Here is a 16,171-nt window from a genome sequence, read left to right on the forward strand (position 1 = left end):
AACATGGACGATAACTAGTTTGGACAAGAAGAGAATAGAAGCTTTCGAATTGTGGTGCTGCAGAAGAATGCCGAAGATTAGATGGGTAGATCATATAACTAACGAGGAGGTATCGAATAGGATTGGGGAGAAGAGAAGTGTGTGGCACAACTTGACTAGAAGGGATCGGTTGGTAGGACATGTTCTGAGCCATCAAGGGATCACCAATTTAGTACTGGAGGGCAGCGTGGAGGGTAAAAATCGTAGAGGGAGACCAAGAGATGAATACACTAAACACATTCAGAAGGATGTAGTTTGCTGTAAGTACTGGGAGATGAGGAAGCTTGCACAGGATAGAGTAGCATGGGGAGCTGCATCAAACCAGTCTCAGGACTGAAGACCACAACAACAACAAGAAATACAGGCCCTAGAGTTTGATGTATCTTCAGTATACTGAAAATTGGAGTGAAAATGTCACGGAAAACTTACGAATTATAGTCTCGGGAATGCAATAAGCATACTAAACTGATAGCACAGAGGTTTCCGGCTGGCAGGCATCACATTGTACACTGTAACTTAAGACAAGCTGATATCTCATCTTGCACGTGCTTATCTGGCATCTCCGAAGAGCATTAAATATAGCTCAAAAGGAATTCTAAAGCAGCTTTACTCATTTATTTACCTTTTGAACACTTCGTCTTCTGTCGACAGAACTTTTATTAACTTTTTGAAAAGATGAGACCTCTCCTGCTGTAAGTCCTTCATCTACAGGCCTATAAAAAAGGGAACTGGAGCTAAAACGGTCTTTTCTTTGGCACTGTGTTGAGTTCAGTGCCAGCAGAAAATTGAATCCCTTTTGTGGAATCACTTGCTGGGCTCCGTGGGAGGTGTGGGTGTATGCACGTGCGAGATGCCGTTGCCTGTAGAAATGTCGCTTAGCAAGGGCCCACTTGTCTTTTTGCTCTATTATTATCAGGGCGTTTCATCTTGTTCAAAGTTGTCGGCAGGTGTCCATGAGTGACGGACTGCGCGTGTAGAATTCCTCAAAAACATAATGACCTTGAAAGCAGAGACCAATACCATGCTAGCATATTTTACAATATTTCTCGTTATATACGTATATGCGGTCACATTTCTTTCGCCAGACGAAAAGTAAGTGGGAACATTTGGTATAGTACCATTTGCAAGGCTGTTATATTTGAGTTTCACATGTACAAAAATAATTCCCAGACAATATTGGTTGGTCGTAGATGTCTTCACACAATTTCTCTTTGACGCCTGCTTCTCTTAAAATTCTTCATCAAAGTGGTGGTTGAAATCTGCTGCTGAGGCAGTGCGAATTCAATAGCTAATCCTTTTTTTTTAAATTTCACTCAACCGAGTTCAGTGTCCAAAGGACCTCACTATGTTGTTATCTTTGTTACGCAGGTTGGAGTATCTATCGTGTGTGTGGACATGTCTACAGTGCAGTACACAGAAATCGCGGTTGAAGCTGAAAGAAATAGTGATTTTGAGGTAAGTCCAAACTAACAGCAAATGTTCTCGTTCCAGACTAAATGAAATTCTTTATGCTGGCTTTTAAACGAAAAATTCACTTTGCCTATAAAAAAATTGTATCATGATGTGAGTACTGACTGGTGAATACGCCTAATATTTGTCGTGAGCAACTAGATAGCCCCGCTTTCAATCTTAGTTAAGTGGTGAAGACTTTGTTATATACAGGATGGGGCAAATGAAAGGGGCCCCTTGCGAGTGGATACGACTGGACGTGAGTGTATGCATATAACCACACCCTGTGACGCGCACACCACGTGTGCACCGGCCACGTGATTCACACCGATTAGTGCGGGCCGCGTCGTGGAAACGGTGGGGTCAGTTGTGTGCTGAGAAGTTTGACGGTGTCAAAGTGCTAGTAAAGAGTTGCCACGCAACGCTAAGTCCGAAAACGGAGTCAGACTGGATCTGTTTTGAACAAGTCAAAAGAATTCCGAAACGTGCCCACACACCAGAAAATGTGGCTGCAGTTCAGCCGAAAATGCTTCAGAGTCCTACCTAATCAACCCGACGCCTTCCGCAAGAGACCGGCATATCACTTCGATCATGCGGACGAATACTCCACCTGGACCAGCACACGCATTCCTACCCAGTGTCTGTTGTCCAAGTACCAAAAGCAGCAGGTGTCCCTCAGGAGCGCCGGTTTTGTGAGTGGCTGTTCAGTGAGATGATAATGAATGATTTGGACGTGGATCTGTTCTTTATGTCTGATGAAGCCCGGTTTCACCTGGGTGGTTATGTCAACTCACAGAATCACAGGTTGTTGGCAGCGGGAATCCGATTGACTTCCACGAGGCACCATTGCATCATCGGAAGGCTGGGGTTTGGTGTGCAGTTTCTGCACGCCGCATTGTTGGTCCCATCTTCTTCCATCAGACGCACACTTACATCGCCAACATTTTGAAACCATTTGCGGCGGCGCTAATGGAGGAGCGAAAGAGCTGCAGTTACTTCCAACATGACGGAGCAACTGCCCACACAGCCGCCCGCACCTTGAAGCGCATTTACACAGGCTTCACGCCTGACAGAGTTGTTAGCAGGGGTTAGTCTAGTCGCGGCTCTAGCTGGGCACCCAGGTCACATGCTCTGTCAATGTGCCGATTATTTTGTGTCGCGAGACCTCAAGTGTAAGGCATATCGAAACAAGCCTGACTGTCTTCCAGAACTGCAGCAGAACGTTTCGGGTGAGACCGCAGCAATTCCAGCAGTCCAGCTTCGATCTGCCTTCAGCAACTTGCTGAAGGGGCTCAAAAGTGCCAATACATGAATGATGGTTACTTTCAACAGCTGCTGTAGTCAGCCCTGCATTTCCTTTCCTCCTCTCTGTTTCTTTATACTGGAACTCTGTTCTCTGGGCCATTTTTATTTGCCCCACCCTGTACTTTTACTAATGATAAACGCCATTGTGTTTCACTGCAGCACCTGCAGTTAGGTTTAGGTGAACGAGTTACAGAAATATAACTAAATTATATTACAACCACGGGCATTGAAAAAATGTTATGTTTTAGGCGACAGCTAAATTTATTTCTGTTTCCATTAGCAAAATATATTAGGAAACAACTGATACCTTTCCATGAGCCACTACGATAAAAAGATAATAAGCAGCCAGTTTCCAGAGCGCTTGTGATGATATTCGCTATTACTTTGAGCCAAGTGGAGCGTTGGCAGGTAGACTCGTTACGCAACTGGTTCGTGCATCTCATTCTGGCTGTGCACGCTACGTAGTTTCACAAGAGACAATGGAGGACATCAGACAAACGTTTCTCATAAGCACATGTAAGTCAATTCGTCAAGCATCTAGGCAACTTGATGCACCTCGATCAACATTGCATCGTGTACCTCACCAGCGTCTTCGTATGTGTGCTCACAAAGTTCAAATTCTGCAACATCTGACATCGAACGACAAACCACGCCGACAACAATTTGCTGCGGATACGCTGCAGCGTATTGATATTGTTGCCAGTTTCCTGGAAAGATGTTTCTACTCAGATGGGACAACCTTTCAGTTAAGAGGGAGGGTTAATAGGCATAATGTTCGGGTTTGGGGTTCGCAAAATCCGCACGTTGTCATTGAACATGTTCGAGATAGCCCTAAACTAAACACGACACGACACGATTGTTGGACCTTTCTTCTTTGCGGAACAAACAGTGAATTGGTCAGTGTATCTGGACATGTTGGAACAGTTTGTATACCCTCAGATACAAGACTTGCAACCCAACATCACATTTTAACAAGCTGGAGCTCCGCCGCATTGGCCAACGGCTGTTCGCAAGTTCCTGGGTAGGAAATTCCTCAGTCGTTGGATCGGACGCGGAGGACCCATTACCTGGCCACCATGTTCACCCAACATTACGCCACTTGATTTCTTCATGTGGTGATTCGTGAAGGACGCGTGTATGCGACCAAAGTAGACGATATTCCTATGTTGCGACATCGTATCACTAATGCGATTGCAACAATAACAGAGGAAATGTTACAAAGAACTTGGCAAGAAATTGAATATAGACTCGATATTCTTCGTGCTACAAATGGTTCACATGTAGAGGTGTGTTGATGATAAATAAATAAATTGTTTGAGATGCTCTACAATGTGGTGCATTTTTCATTGTCTTCATTGTCGTATCTACTGTGTTTTTAGTTCGTTCCTGGGTCTTTGAAATCAGGGAGGTTTGAGTGGGACACCCTGTGCTAATGTTAGTAACTTTGTGTGCTAATGTTAGTGTGACCTGTGTATTACAATTATTCTTTGATACAACATCTATGTAAACGTTTTGTTAATAATTTATATCACCGTAATCAATGCACGTATATAATTTCAAAAGTTATGTTCCGTTAAAGTCTTGGAATGTTCAAACTGTTCTTGTAGAACTGGTTCATCGACAGGGCAAAGTGTTCACATCTTGTGCGCTGAAATAGGCAAGAAGAGCAGAAAGGTTATTTGATATAGCCTCCGATGTGAGAGAATTTGACTTATCATTCATGGGGTAAATAGGTTAGCTCCGAAGTACGAAAATCAGACGGTAAGAAGAAAATTTCAAAGCTTGTTTTACACCATAGCCATAACGATTTCGCCGCCTTTTTTAGTAGCCACAGAAGATATCCACAACCACCGCCTGGGTCTTAACTAATCAAGTCAGAATTGTATAATTGCATATACGAGTTACGCGGTTTCTTTTTCCATTACAAGTTTGTGTTATTTTAACTTTGTGTTGAACACCTATATCCTTAGTCATTTACCTAGACAGGGCTGCAGTGTTTCTGAGTATCCTGTTTTACTGAACTGAAAAGTAATTGCTTTCTTTCATAATGAGAAATAGTTCACGTAGAGTAATATATTTCTTTACTATTAGTGAGTTTTTTTTCTGAAGTACTCCACGCGTTTCTTTATATGAGGTTACTCAGTGTTTCACCAAAGAACAATTACGAAGAAAAGATCTAAGGTGCTTTGCTTAAGTGTTAATCTTATTGAAATTTCAGAACAGTATTAAAGTTATATTCACAAAACTGTGATAATTCGGAGTAGTTACTGACTAGTAAACTTGAAGGGCGAGCATAAGGAATAGTTCCTGTACAGCTTTGTAACAATGTTCTCCATTTGACTGACGAGGTCATCCATTTGAAAGGCATGCGGCCATACAGACTTGACACGTACCAGTAGTAATTCCATGGAAACGTCTTGATCGCTATAAACTCTATTTATGACGCGTTTCGAGTAATCATCATCGTTATTACTGTGGCAAAATTTACACAAAAGGAAATTAGAAAAGTTTATACATAAATATTACAAGGCCAGTGTAACATCAGGAACGAAAGTACATACCAATTACAAGGACACACAATGTGCTTGGGAAGCCTCTTAGAAGTATTCTATTTCTCACTTGTATGAGCTTTCCTAAGCCTATTGTAAGTACCTGTAACCAGTATCTACTTCCGTTCCTAATGTTACATTTTCCTTTTAATATTTATGCATGTTGTTGTTGTTGTTGTGGTCTTCAGTCCTGAGACTGGTTTGATGCAGCTCTCCATGCTACTCTATCCTGTGCAAGCTTCTTCATCTCCCAGTGCCTACTGCATCCTACATCCTTCTGAATCTGCTTAGTGTATTCATCTCTCGGTCTCTCTCTACGATTTTTACCCTCCACGCTTCCCTCCAATACTAAACTGGTGATCCCTTGATGCCTCAGAACATGTCCTACCAACCGATCCCTTCTTCTAATGAAGATGTGCCACAAACTTCTCCCCAATCCTATTCAATACTTCCTCATTAGTTATGTGATCTACCCGTCTAATCTTCAGCATTCTTCTGTAGCACCACATTTCAAAAGCTTCTATTCTCTTCTTGTCCAAACTATTTATCGTCCATGTTTCACTTCCATACATGGCTACACTCCACATAAATACTTTCAGAAATGACTTCCTGACACTTAAATCTATACTCGATGTTAACAAATTTCTCTTCTTCAGAAACGCTTTCCTTGCCATTGCCAGTCTACAATTTATATCCTCTGTACTTTGACCATCATCAGTTATTTTGCTCCCCAAATAGCAAAACTCCTTTACTACTTTAAGTGTGTCATTTCCTATTCTAATTCCCTCAGCATCAACCGACTTAATTCGACTACATTCCATTGTCCTCGTTTTGCTTTTGTTGATGTTCATCTTATATCCTCAGGGAGAGACTACAACCCTGTCTCACTCCCTTCCCAACCACTGCTTGCCTTTCATGTCCCTCGACTCTTATAACTGCCATCTGGTTTCTGTACAAATTGTAAATAGCCTTTCGCTCCGTGTATATTACCCCTGACACCTTCATAATTTAAAAGAGAGTATTCCAGTCAACATTGTCAAAAGCTTTCTCTAAGTCTACAAATGCTAGAAATTTAGGTTTGCCCTTCCTTAATCTAGCTTCTAAGATAAGTCGTAGGGTCAGTATTGCCTCACGTGCTCCAACATTTCTACAGAATCCAAACTAATCTTCCCCGAGGTCGGCTTCTACCAGTTATTCCATTCGTCTGTAAAGAATTCGCGTTAGTATTTTGCAGCTGTGACTTATTAAACTGATAGTTCGGTAATTTTCACATCTGTCAACACCTGCTTTCTTTGGGATTGGAATTATTATATTCTTCTTGAAGTCTGAGGGTATTTCGCCTGTTTCATACATCTTGCTCACCAGATGGTAGAGTTTTGTCAGGACTGGCTCTCCCAAGGCGGTCAGTAGTTCCAATGGAATGCTGTCTACTCCGGGGGCCTTGTTTCGACTCAGGTCTTTCAGTGCTCTGTCAAACTCTTCACGCAGTATCATATCTCCCATTTCATCTTCATCTACATGCATAAGCTTTCCTTATTTTTCTTTTGTGTAAATTTACTAGAGTTATCCGATGATGATTACTCGAAACGCATCATAAATACAGTTTTTAGCGATCAAGACGTTTTCATGGAATTACTATATGCCAAATTCTAAGAATGTTCATATTTTATGTATTTGCAGCTAAACGTGATTTTCATAATGTGTTTTAACTGAAATTTTCAGCTTTGGAATGAATTTCTGATACAATAATGTTTTGGGCCGCAAGGTTAGTTGTTGAGCCAGTGTTGCAATCCATACCACAATAACAGTATAATGAAGTGCTGTTATCAATTTTATAACATTTGTGTGCTTCAATAAGTAACTGGCTGCAACTGTTCTATCTATAGTTGATTCTGGTGCCTCGCGTTTCATTTGTGCGCCAGCTAGTATAAGTAAGTGAATGCTTCCTGATAAACGAAATGGTGATCGGTACACGTAATATGACTATCTGAAGACTGTTCCAATCCTAGTGTCTGTCAATAATTAAATTTATAAAAAATTCTCATGTCCCAGTTAGCAGTACTCCACCATCAGCAATTAATTGCCTATGATGATCATTAACTTCTCTGCTTTAATATACAGATAGTAAGTGTTACTCAGAGCCAGTTGTTGTTGAAACGTTTCAGTATTCGTTCTGTGTTGTGCATACCACACCACCGGTACAATGCTTGCTACAGTGTGCTACTGTCTCGAACCCTTTGTGCAAAACAGAATATCAGTACCAAGTAAAGTCATTTCTAGTAGTTAACATACTTTACTAACAGTGCTACTATTTGATTACAATTTTTCCTAATTAGGGTGTCGGCCGTTGTCTTTTGTAGTTTGCACAAAGCAAACCTTGTTTCTGGCAGAACCTTGGTTCGAGTCCCGTTTGTTCTGCCTCTGCTTCCTTTCATTAGAATTCTTTTGAGAAACGAATCATAGTCCGAATGCCTCTCCATGACGCACGATAGCGGTCAAATCAAAATTCCTTTCAGAGAAGTAAGACTGTCGGCATACTGCTAATTTAGTAATGCGGATAGTGTTACAAAGCCTGCACAGTTAAATCTCCCAGCTGCGTTTAAATAGTTTCATTATCCGACCGACGTTCGGACGTAGCCTATAATCGGGGAATGAAACATCTCGTTTACATCTGGTTTAGATCATTTCATTAGAGCGACCTAATCTGGCGTTTATGTATACAACCAGATTATGGGCTGGTCCGATAATAAAATACATTACATGCGGCTGAGAGGTGTTGCTCTGTAAACACGATCTTGTTAGTAAATTCGTATTGTCTGATGTTTCTTTTCTGTTAATGTAAATAGTGTATGTTTCCTGGGAAACAAAGATTTGTTCATGATGTTTAGGCAACTTGTATAGCACAATGCTCCAAAATGTTTATGAAATACAGGGTGTTTCAAAATGAATGTACAGGTTATAAGGCACTGCGGCAGATATTACATTCACCTTACAATTGTAAATAATGCACCAAATGAAGGAGAAACGCAAACAGTTTTTCTTACAGTTATTCAGTGTGAACACAGATCACACATCGAGTCGATAGGCGAATTGTTCCGAAACCTTGATCAATCTGTCAGGAGTAACCTTTGCAATAATACAGTTTCTAAAGCCGGATAGATCAGCTGGTATCGGAGGAACATACACATGATCGCGTCAGATCGTGCGTGAACGTGGAGGTCATGCATAAAATGCTGTGTCAACCGACCCTTGCGCCCAATCCACCCGTCGGGTACGGCGCCGTTTAACCAGCCGCGTACTAAGTTATGCCAGAGAGGCTCTAACATTCTGCGTGGTGTCTGTTTGATCTACGTCGTGTCTTCCTACCAGTTTCGCGCAACGACGCTCTGAGCGTGTTTTTTAAGGAACTGTCTAGTTTGAACCTGGGACCTGTTGCTGGTAAGGAGACGCCAGACCACACATGACATGTAGAGTTCAGAAAAGTTCAGTGAGACTAGCGATGATATAATCAAGTACTTAATGATTTCAGCGTCAGTTCCACTGCACCCCCTGTAACTATTTTTAGTTAGCTGGTAAAATAACGTCGAGAATGCAGTTAAGTTTACCATTGGAATTTTTATTCTACTCACAAAACATTGTTTATAAATTGTGCTATTGATGAAAGGAAATATTTTAATACAGGATGATAAAAACCAACTGCGTTAAACAAAAATGTGAACGAATATTCCTTGCATGGGTTTCCAAGTTCTACAATGAATCGAAGGATGACGTATGCCATATCACATCTATAATCTAGGTTTAAATTAAGTTTCATAAAAGAGAAAACTATCAAAATTGGTCTACAGTGTCCCTCAGTTATCTTCAATTACTTATTTAACTTGTCGTAAATTACAGTGGCTGATGTGGCTTCTCAATAATTATATAACAGAAAAATCATCGCATATCAGATTTAAAATTTCAAGTAGCAAATGTGAATACCATGAGGTTCAATTGACGATCGACACTAGTATTACGCAAAAAGGGGGTGTAAAGATGAGACTTCTGCAGTTCTGAGTGAAGCCTTACGCGCTCTTATGCGGCATCGCGTGCGTTCATTACCTTGTTGTTGGTTAGGCAGTGTCAGGGGGCGGCGGGCGGCGCAGCTCCACACACCTCGCTGTCTCGGTAACAACTCCCTCGAACTTCTCTTTACTACAATTTACTGAAGTGGGTTTAAGAAAAAGGTATCTGGCTGTATTTTCAACTGACCAGTCAGGTCAATGTTAACCTTAAACTCCGCCTACAAAAATTCTGTCTATCCAATGAGAAACGTTATACTTTTCGTGGTGGGGAAATGTTTTTAAAGTTTGCAACGTAACAGAGACGCGTATAGTCTCACGCTAAAACGTGCAGCTGGTGTGGCCCTTTTAGTGTTATCGTAAGATCTATACTGTTCTTCTGGAGGGCTCTATCTTTTAACGTGGGCTGGGGGGTGGTCTTGGCGGTTGGCGGGAGATGTGGGTGTCCCTTATCGTAGGGCCTTCCAGCTTACACGACTCTGCTCTCGGCTTCTGTTCTCGTTTCTCCCCTCGGAACTGCGTCTGTTTCACAGTGGGAAGGTATGACATGCATTTAGGCCTTCTTGTGTTAGACTGTGGTATTCCATTTGCTCACTCGTTGATCGTATTACTTTGGATAATTTAACGTCAGGATTTATTCGGAGCTATGTGTCATACTGCCGGATTTGCTATCATGTCAGGGTTTTCATGGAAGGTGTTGGATTTGCCTGACACCTTACAAGGCAGCGCACCATCTTGCTCCCAAATGAAGATGTGTTGATTAACTTCTTCCACAGCTGTAGGACATCAAGATAAGAAACATGTTACAGTTTAATCACCGAAAAAGATAGCCCCTTTAACATTCAGCCCCCAAGGGCTAAGTGTGAAAGACTCGCACTCGTTCAACATGTTTTTCAGTCACTATTTTGTCATTCCATACTCTTCCCATTGCGCACCGGTATACAAACAAAACTGTTTCAGTTGCTCTTTCAATTTGTGTATTACACTACTGGCCATTAAAATTGCTGCACCAAGAAGAAATTCAGATGATGAACAGGTATTCATTGGACAAATATATTATACTAGAACTGACATTTCATTACATTTTCACGCAATTTGGGTGCGTAGATTCTGAGAAATCAGTACCCAGAACAACCACTTCTGGCCGTAATAACGGCCTTGATACGCCTGGGCATTGAGTCAAACAGAGCTTGGATGGCGTGTACAGGTACAGCTTCAACACGATACCACAGTTCATCAAGAGTAGTGACTGGCTTATTGTGACGGGCCAGTTGCTCGGCCATCACTGACCAATTTTCAATTTCAATTGGTTTTCAATTGGTGAGAGATCTGGAGAATGTGCTGGCCAGGGCAGCAGTCGAACATTTTCAGTATCCAGAAAGGCCCGTACAGGACCTGCAACATCCCGTCGTGCATTATCCTGCTGAAATGTAGGGTTTCACAGGGATCGAATGAAGGGTAGAGCCACGGGTCGTAACACATTAAACAAAGTGCAGTCAGTGCGAACAAGAGGTGACCGAGACTTGTAACCAATGGCACCCCATACCATCACGCCGCGTGATACCCCAGTATGGCGATGACGAATACACGCTTCCAATGTGCGTTCATCGTGATGTCGCCAAACACGGATGCGACCATCATGATGCTGTAAACAGAACATGAATTCATCCGAAAAAATGACGTTTTGCCATTTGTGCACCCAGGTTGAGTACACCATCGCAGCCGCTCCTGTCTGCAATGCAGCATCAAGGGTAACCGCAAGCTGTGGTCTTCAAGCTGATAGTCCATGCTGCTGCAAACGTCGTCGAACTGTTCGTGCGGATTGTTGTTGTCTTGCAAACGTCCCCAACTGTTGACTCAGGATCGTTGCAGCCATGCGGATAAGATGCCTGTCATCTCGACTGCTAGTGATACGAGGCCGTTACTATCCAGCACGGCGTTCCGTATTACCCTCCTGAACCCACCGATTCCATATTCTGCTAACCGTCATTGGATCTCGACCAACGCGAGCAGCAATGACGCGATTCGATAAACCGCAATCCGACCTTTATCAAAGTCGGAAACGTGATGGTACGCATTTCTCCTCCTTACACGAGGCACCACAACAACGTTTACCAGGCAACGCCGGTCAACTGCTCTTTGTGTATGAGGAATCGGATGGAAACTTTCCTCATGTCAGCACTTTGTAGGTGTCGCCACCGGCGCCAGCCTCGTGCGAATGCTCTGGATAGCTAATAATTTTCATATCACAGCTTCTTCTTCCTGTCGGTTAAATTTCGCGTCTGTAGCACGTCATCTTCGTGGTGTAGCAGTTTTAATGGGCAGTAGTGTATTTACAATTGTAAGGTGAACGTAAGAAATGCTACAACGCCTTAAAACTGGTATGTTCATTGTGAAACGCCCTGCAGTTTACACAAGTAATAACAATTACGTATCTGTTAGAAAAGCAGTCGACATTCTTTGGTGATCAGAAGGTGATAAAATGTGTCTAAATTAATCGTTAATGTCGTTGTATTCAGTCTAAGAGCTCAATACAATTTACAGGTGGCGAAGCTCTCTGCGTTTAAGACACTAGACATAGTCAAAAAGAGACTAAGTGATGGATGTACAGCACAGGAGGTTGAGCTAGACCAGTGGAGAGAGATACTTCCTGAATCTGTGATTGACAGTATAGTGCAGCAGCTGACAACAGCCGGTAACGGTACCACGCTGCGCGGTACACTTGATGCGGCGATGTTGTACGGCGCAGTAGTAACAGGTGATACAGAATGTGTACGACTGCTGATCCAGGCTGGGGTTGACCTCAATGTACAGGTCAATAGTGGTGTGACAGCTACACATGTGGCAGCAGCTGCTGGGAATGTCGAATGCTTAGAGTCGCTACTCTCTGCTGGTGCTGACGTCAATATGAAACACAAGTCAGGTCGGAGTCCACTGCACTTCGCAGCAGGGATGGGCAGGGCACAGTGTGTGAAGGTACTGCTGCGGGCCGGCGCAGACGCGCTTGCGCAGGACTCGGAACGGAAGAGTCCGCTGCATTGTGCAGCCAGTGCAAGGGCTGCGGAATGCGTCAGGCTACTGGCCAATTCAGCCGAAAACCTGGAGGTTAGAGACCTGAAAGGCGCCACAGCACTGCACTACGCTGCAGGGAATGGCGATGTCGAAAGTGTGGAGCACCTGTTACGTGCAGGGGCTCACAACAGCCCACTGAGTGACACCGTGGGCACACCTCTGCACCTGGCAGTATTGAGAGGCAACCTCGACTGCGTGAGGCGGCTGCTGCAGGCGGGGGCCAATCTGACCGCGGGAACTGCTGGTGGTTTAACTGCGCTGCACTTGGCCGCGCAGAGAGGCAACCCAGACAGTGTGAGGCACCTCCTGAGAGCTGGTGCGAATATCCGGGAGAAGGGTGATTTCGGTTTGACTCCGCTTGCCATTGCAGCAGCATTCCGCAGACCTACCTGCGTGAGGGTACTGGTGGAAGAAGGAGCTGACGTAGACGAGAGGGACAGCAATGGTCGCACACCACTACACTATGCAGCATTCAGTGGCGAGACTGAGACTGTGAAGCTACTGCTGGACGCTGGTGCAGATGCACTTGCCCAGGACTCGCTAAGTAGGACACCACTGCATGCAGCATCAGGCGAGGGGAATGCAGAATGTGTCAGCCTCCTGGTGAAGAAAGGAGCTGACGTCGACAAGAGGGACAGCGACGGCCTAACACCACTACACCACGCAGCATACAGTGGCAAGACTGAGACTGTGAAGCTACTGCTGGACGCTGGTGCAGACCCGCTTGCGGGGGACGCACATAGGTGCACACCACCTCACTACGCAGCCTTCAGGAGGAATAAAGTGTGTGTCATAATGTTACTCTATGCAGTCTGGGACAGACACCGAGCAAGCAAATGAAGCAGGCCATAGACCACTCTACTCTCCAGCTTCTTCCTGCTGTCGAGATGAATGTTCCGGTGGCGCAAAGTTCATGTGAGTGAGGTGTTCAAAATTTACATCTCGTCTACAGGTCGTCCAATAGATGCACTGAGCTGTGCATTCAGGGAAATCGGCACTCGTTTGAACACCCACTTAAAAGACCATTCTCCTGCCAGAACATCAACCTGAACACAGCCTATGGTAAGCTTGTACAGTCCAACCGAAAACTCTGAACGTTTCAAATTCAGTAAATAAAATTTTTAAAGCTTTGATGTAAGCTCATTTGTACACAGTTGGTTTAAATACATAAAGTGCCTGGCAGAGAAAAAATAATGTTGTGTTCAAAAAATTATAGCTCGTTGCTGTACTCTCACAAATAACTAAATAAACTATGTTTATATTCTGTAATAACGTTCCTTACCTTTACCTGTCTACAAAAATATTCCTTTAACTTATTATTTTGTAAGTTACAGAGAAGAACGTCTCTGACTACCTAAAAGAGCCTGCATGTTACGGTAAGCACGTTGTTAGTTACATATGATACAGAATACGACATCAAGAAATTAGCCGTGAAAAGCACGACAGTACACACAAACTACAGGAAGGCAGAATTAAACTCTGATCCCTGGCTGGGAGAGGAAATTATGAAACACAGTCAGTGCAGATAGGGGAAAAGAAAGTGATGTCACTGACAGAGAAATGGAAAGAGAAAGAAGCGCAACTGGGAAGACATGCGACCATTTGGTTTACTCTTTGCACTAGAACTGGCTGCATTCGTTGATATTTCGTGACCACACGCACTTACCTGTAGGTTTTCAGCCATGTCACACAAATAATTTTCGTCTTAATATGTCACTGCAATTTACTTCGAGCATAAAGTATACACGAAAGAAAAGACTACACATTTAGGTTAACTGTTCGTCTGCACAGTTCACATATATGCATTAAAAAATCAACTTTCGCACTCCCATCTGTGTCTTTAAACAACAAACCGCCCTTTTGCCGCCCACTCCCTTTTCCAACGACGCATTGCTCGCTCGCACTCTCCTTTACAATCGCAGCCCTATGATGTCCCGATACAATGGACGAGATATCTGCCAACGCGAGACGCTTTCAGAGTGTACAGCAACACACTTGTTCTCAAAGTAGCCGACACAGGCGCACTGGTGGAACGACTGGTCACCCCACAGGAGACATCTCACGAAGAACGTCCAATGCCGCCTCAAGCTTTGACGCTGGTTTCAACTCGGCCCAAAAGAGAGTCCAGAGGTCCCTTCTTGAATGTCATAACCGCTTGAAGCCATTCCCCGAATTTAAATAATACTCATGTCAACAACTTTTCTAAGTATTAACAGGTATTTTCTACACTGCCGAAAAAAATTAGTACATCTGGTAAGATGATTTCGATTTCGATGCGATGACGGCGTATGGCACTTGGGGTTTAGTACATCTATTGATAGTGGGTTGAAAGCCGCCCGGCAGCAGATAGCGCCCTGGCATAGCATAGTCTTTTTTTTTTTTTTTTTTTTTTTTTTTTTTTTTTGGCATCAGTCTACTGACTGGTTTGATGCGGCCCGCCACGAATTCCTTTCCTGTGCTAACCTCTTCATCTCAGAGTAGCACTTGCAACCTACGTCCTCAATTATTTGCTTATTTGCTTGACGTATTCCAATCTCTGTCTTCCTCTACAGTTTTTGCCCTCTACAGCTCCCTCTAGTACCATGGAAGTCATTCCCTCATGTCTTAGCAGATGTCCTATCATCCTGTACCTTCTCCTTATCAGTGTTTTCCACATATTCCTTTTCTCTCCGATTCTGCGTAGAACCTCCTCATTCCTTACCTTATCAGTCCACCTAATTTTCAACATTCGTCTATAGTACCACATCTCAAATGCTTCGATTCTCTTCTGTTCCGGTTTTCCCACAGTCCATGTTTCACTACCATACAATGCTGTACTCCAGACGTACATCCTCAAAAATTTATTCCTCAAATTAAGGCCAGTATTTGATACTAGTAGACTTCTTTTGTCCAGAAATGCCTTTTTTGCCATAGCGAGTCTGCTTTTGATGTCCTCCTTGCTCCGTCCGTCATTGGTTATTTTACTGCCTAGGTAGCAGAATTCCTTAACTTCATTGACTTGGTGACCATCAATCCTGATGTTAAGTTTCTCGCTGTTCTCATTTCTACTACTTCTCATTAGCTTCGTCTTTCTCCGATTTACTCTCAAACCATACTGTGTACTCATTAGACTGTTCATTCCGTTCAGCACATCATTTAATTCTTCTTCACTTTCACTCAGGATAGCAATGTCATCAGCGAATCGTATCATTGATATCCTTTCACCTTGTATTTTAATTCCACTCCTGAACCTGTCTTTTATTTCCATCATTGCTTCTTCGATGTACAGATTGAAGAGTAGGGGCGAAAGGCTACAGCCTTGTCTTACACCCTTCTTAATACGAGCACTTCGTTCTTGTTAGTCCACTCTTATTATTCCCTCTTGGTTGTTGTACATGAATATGACCCGTCTCTGCCTATAGCTTACCCCTACTTTTTTCAGACTCTCGAACAGCTTGCACCATTTTATATTGTCGAACGCTTTTTCCAGGTCGACAAATCCTATGAAGGTGTCTTGATTGTTCTTTAGCCTTGCTTCCATTATTAGCCGTAACGTCAGAATTGCCTCTCTCGTCCCTTTACTTTCCCTAAAGCCAAACTGATCCTCACCTAGCGCATTCTCAATATTCTTTTCCATTCTTCTGTATATTATTGTTGTAAGCAGCTTCGATGCATGAGCTGTTAAGCTGATTGTGCGATAATTCTCGCACTTGTCAGCTC

Source organism: Schistocerca cancellata, chromosome 10, assembly GCF_023864275.1.
Source record: "Schistocerca cancellata isolate TAMUIC-IGC-003103 chromosome 10, iqSchCanc2.1, whole genome shotgun sequence".
NCBI lineage: Eukaryota > Metazoa > Arthropoda > Insecta > Orthoptera > Acrididae > Schistocerca > Schistocerca cancellata.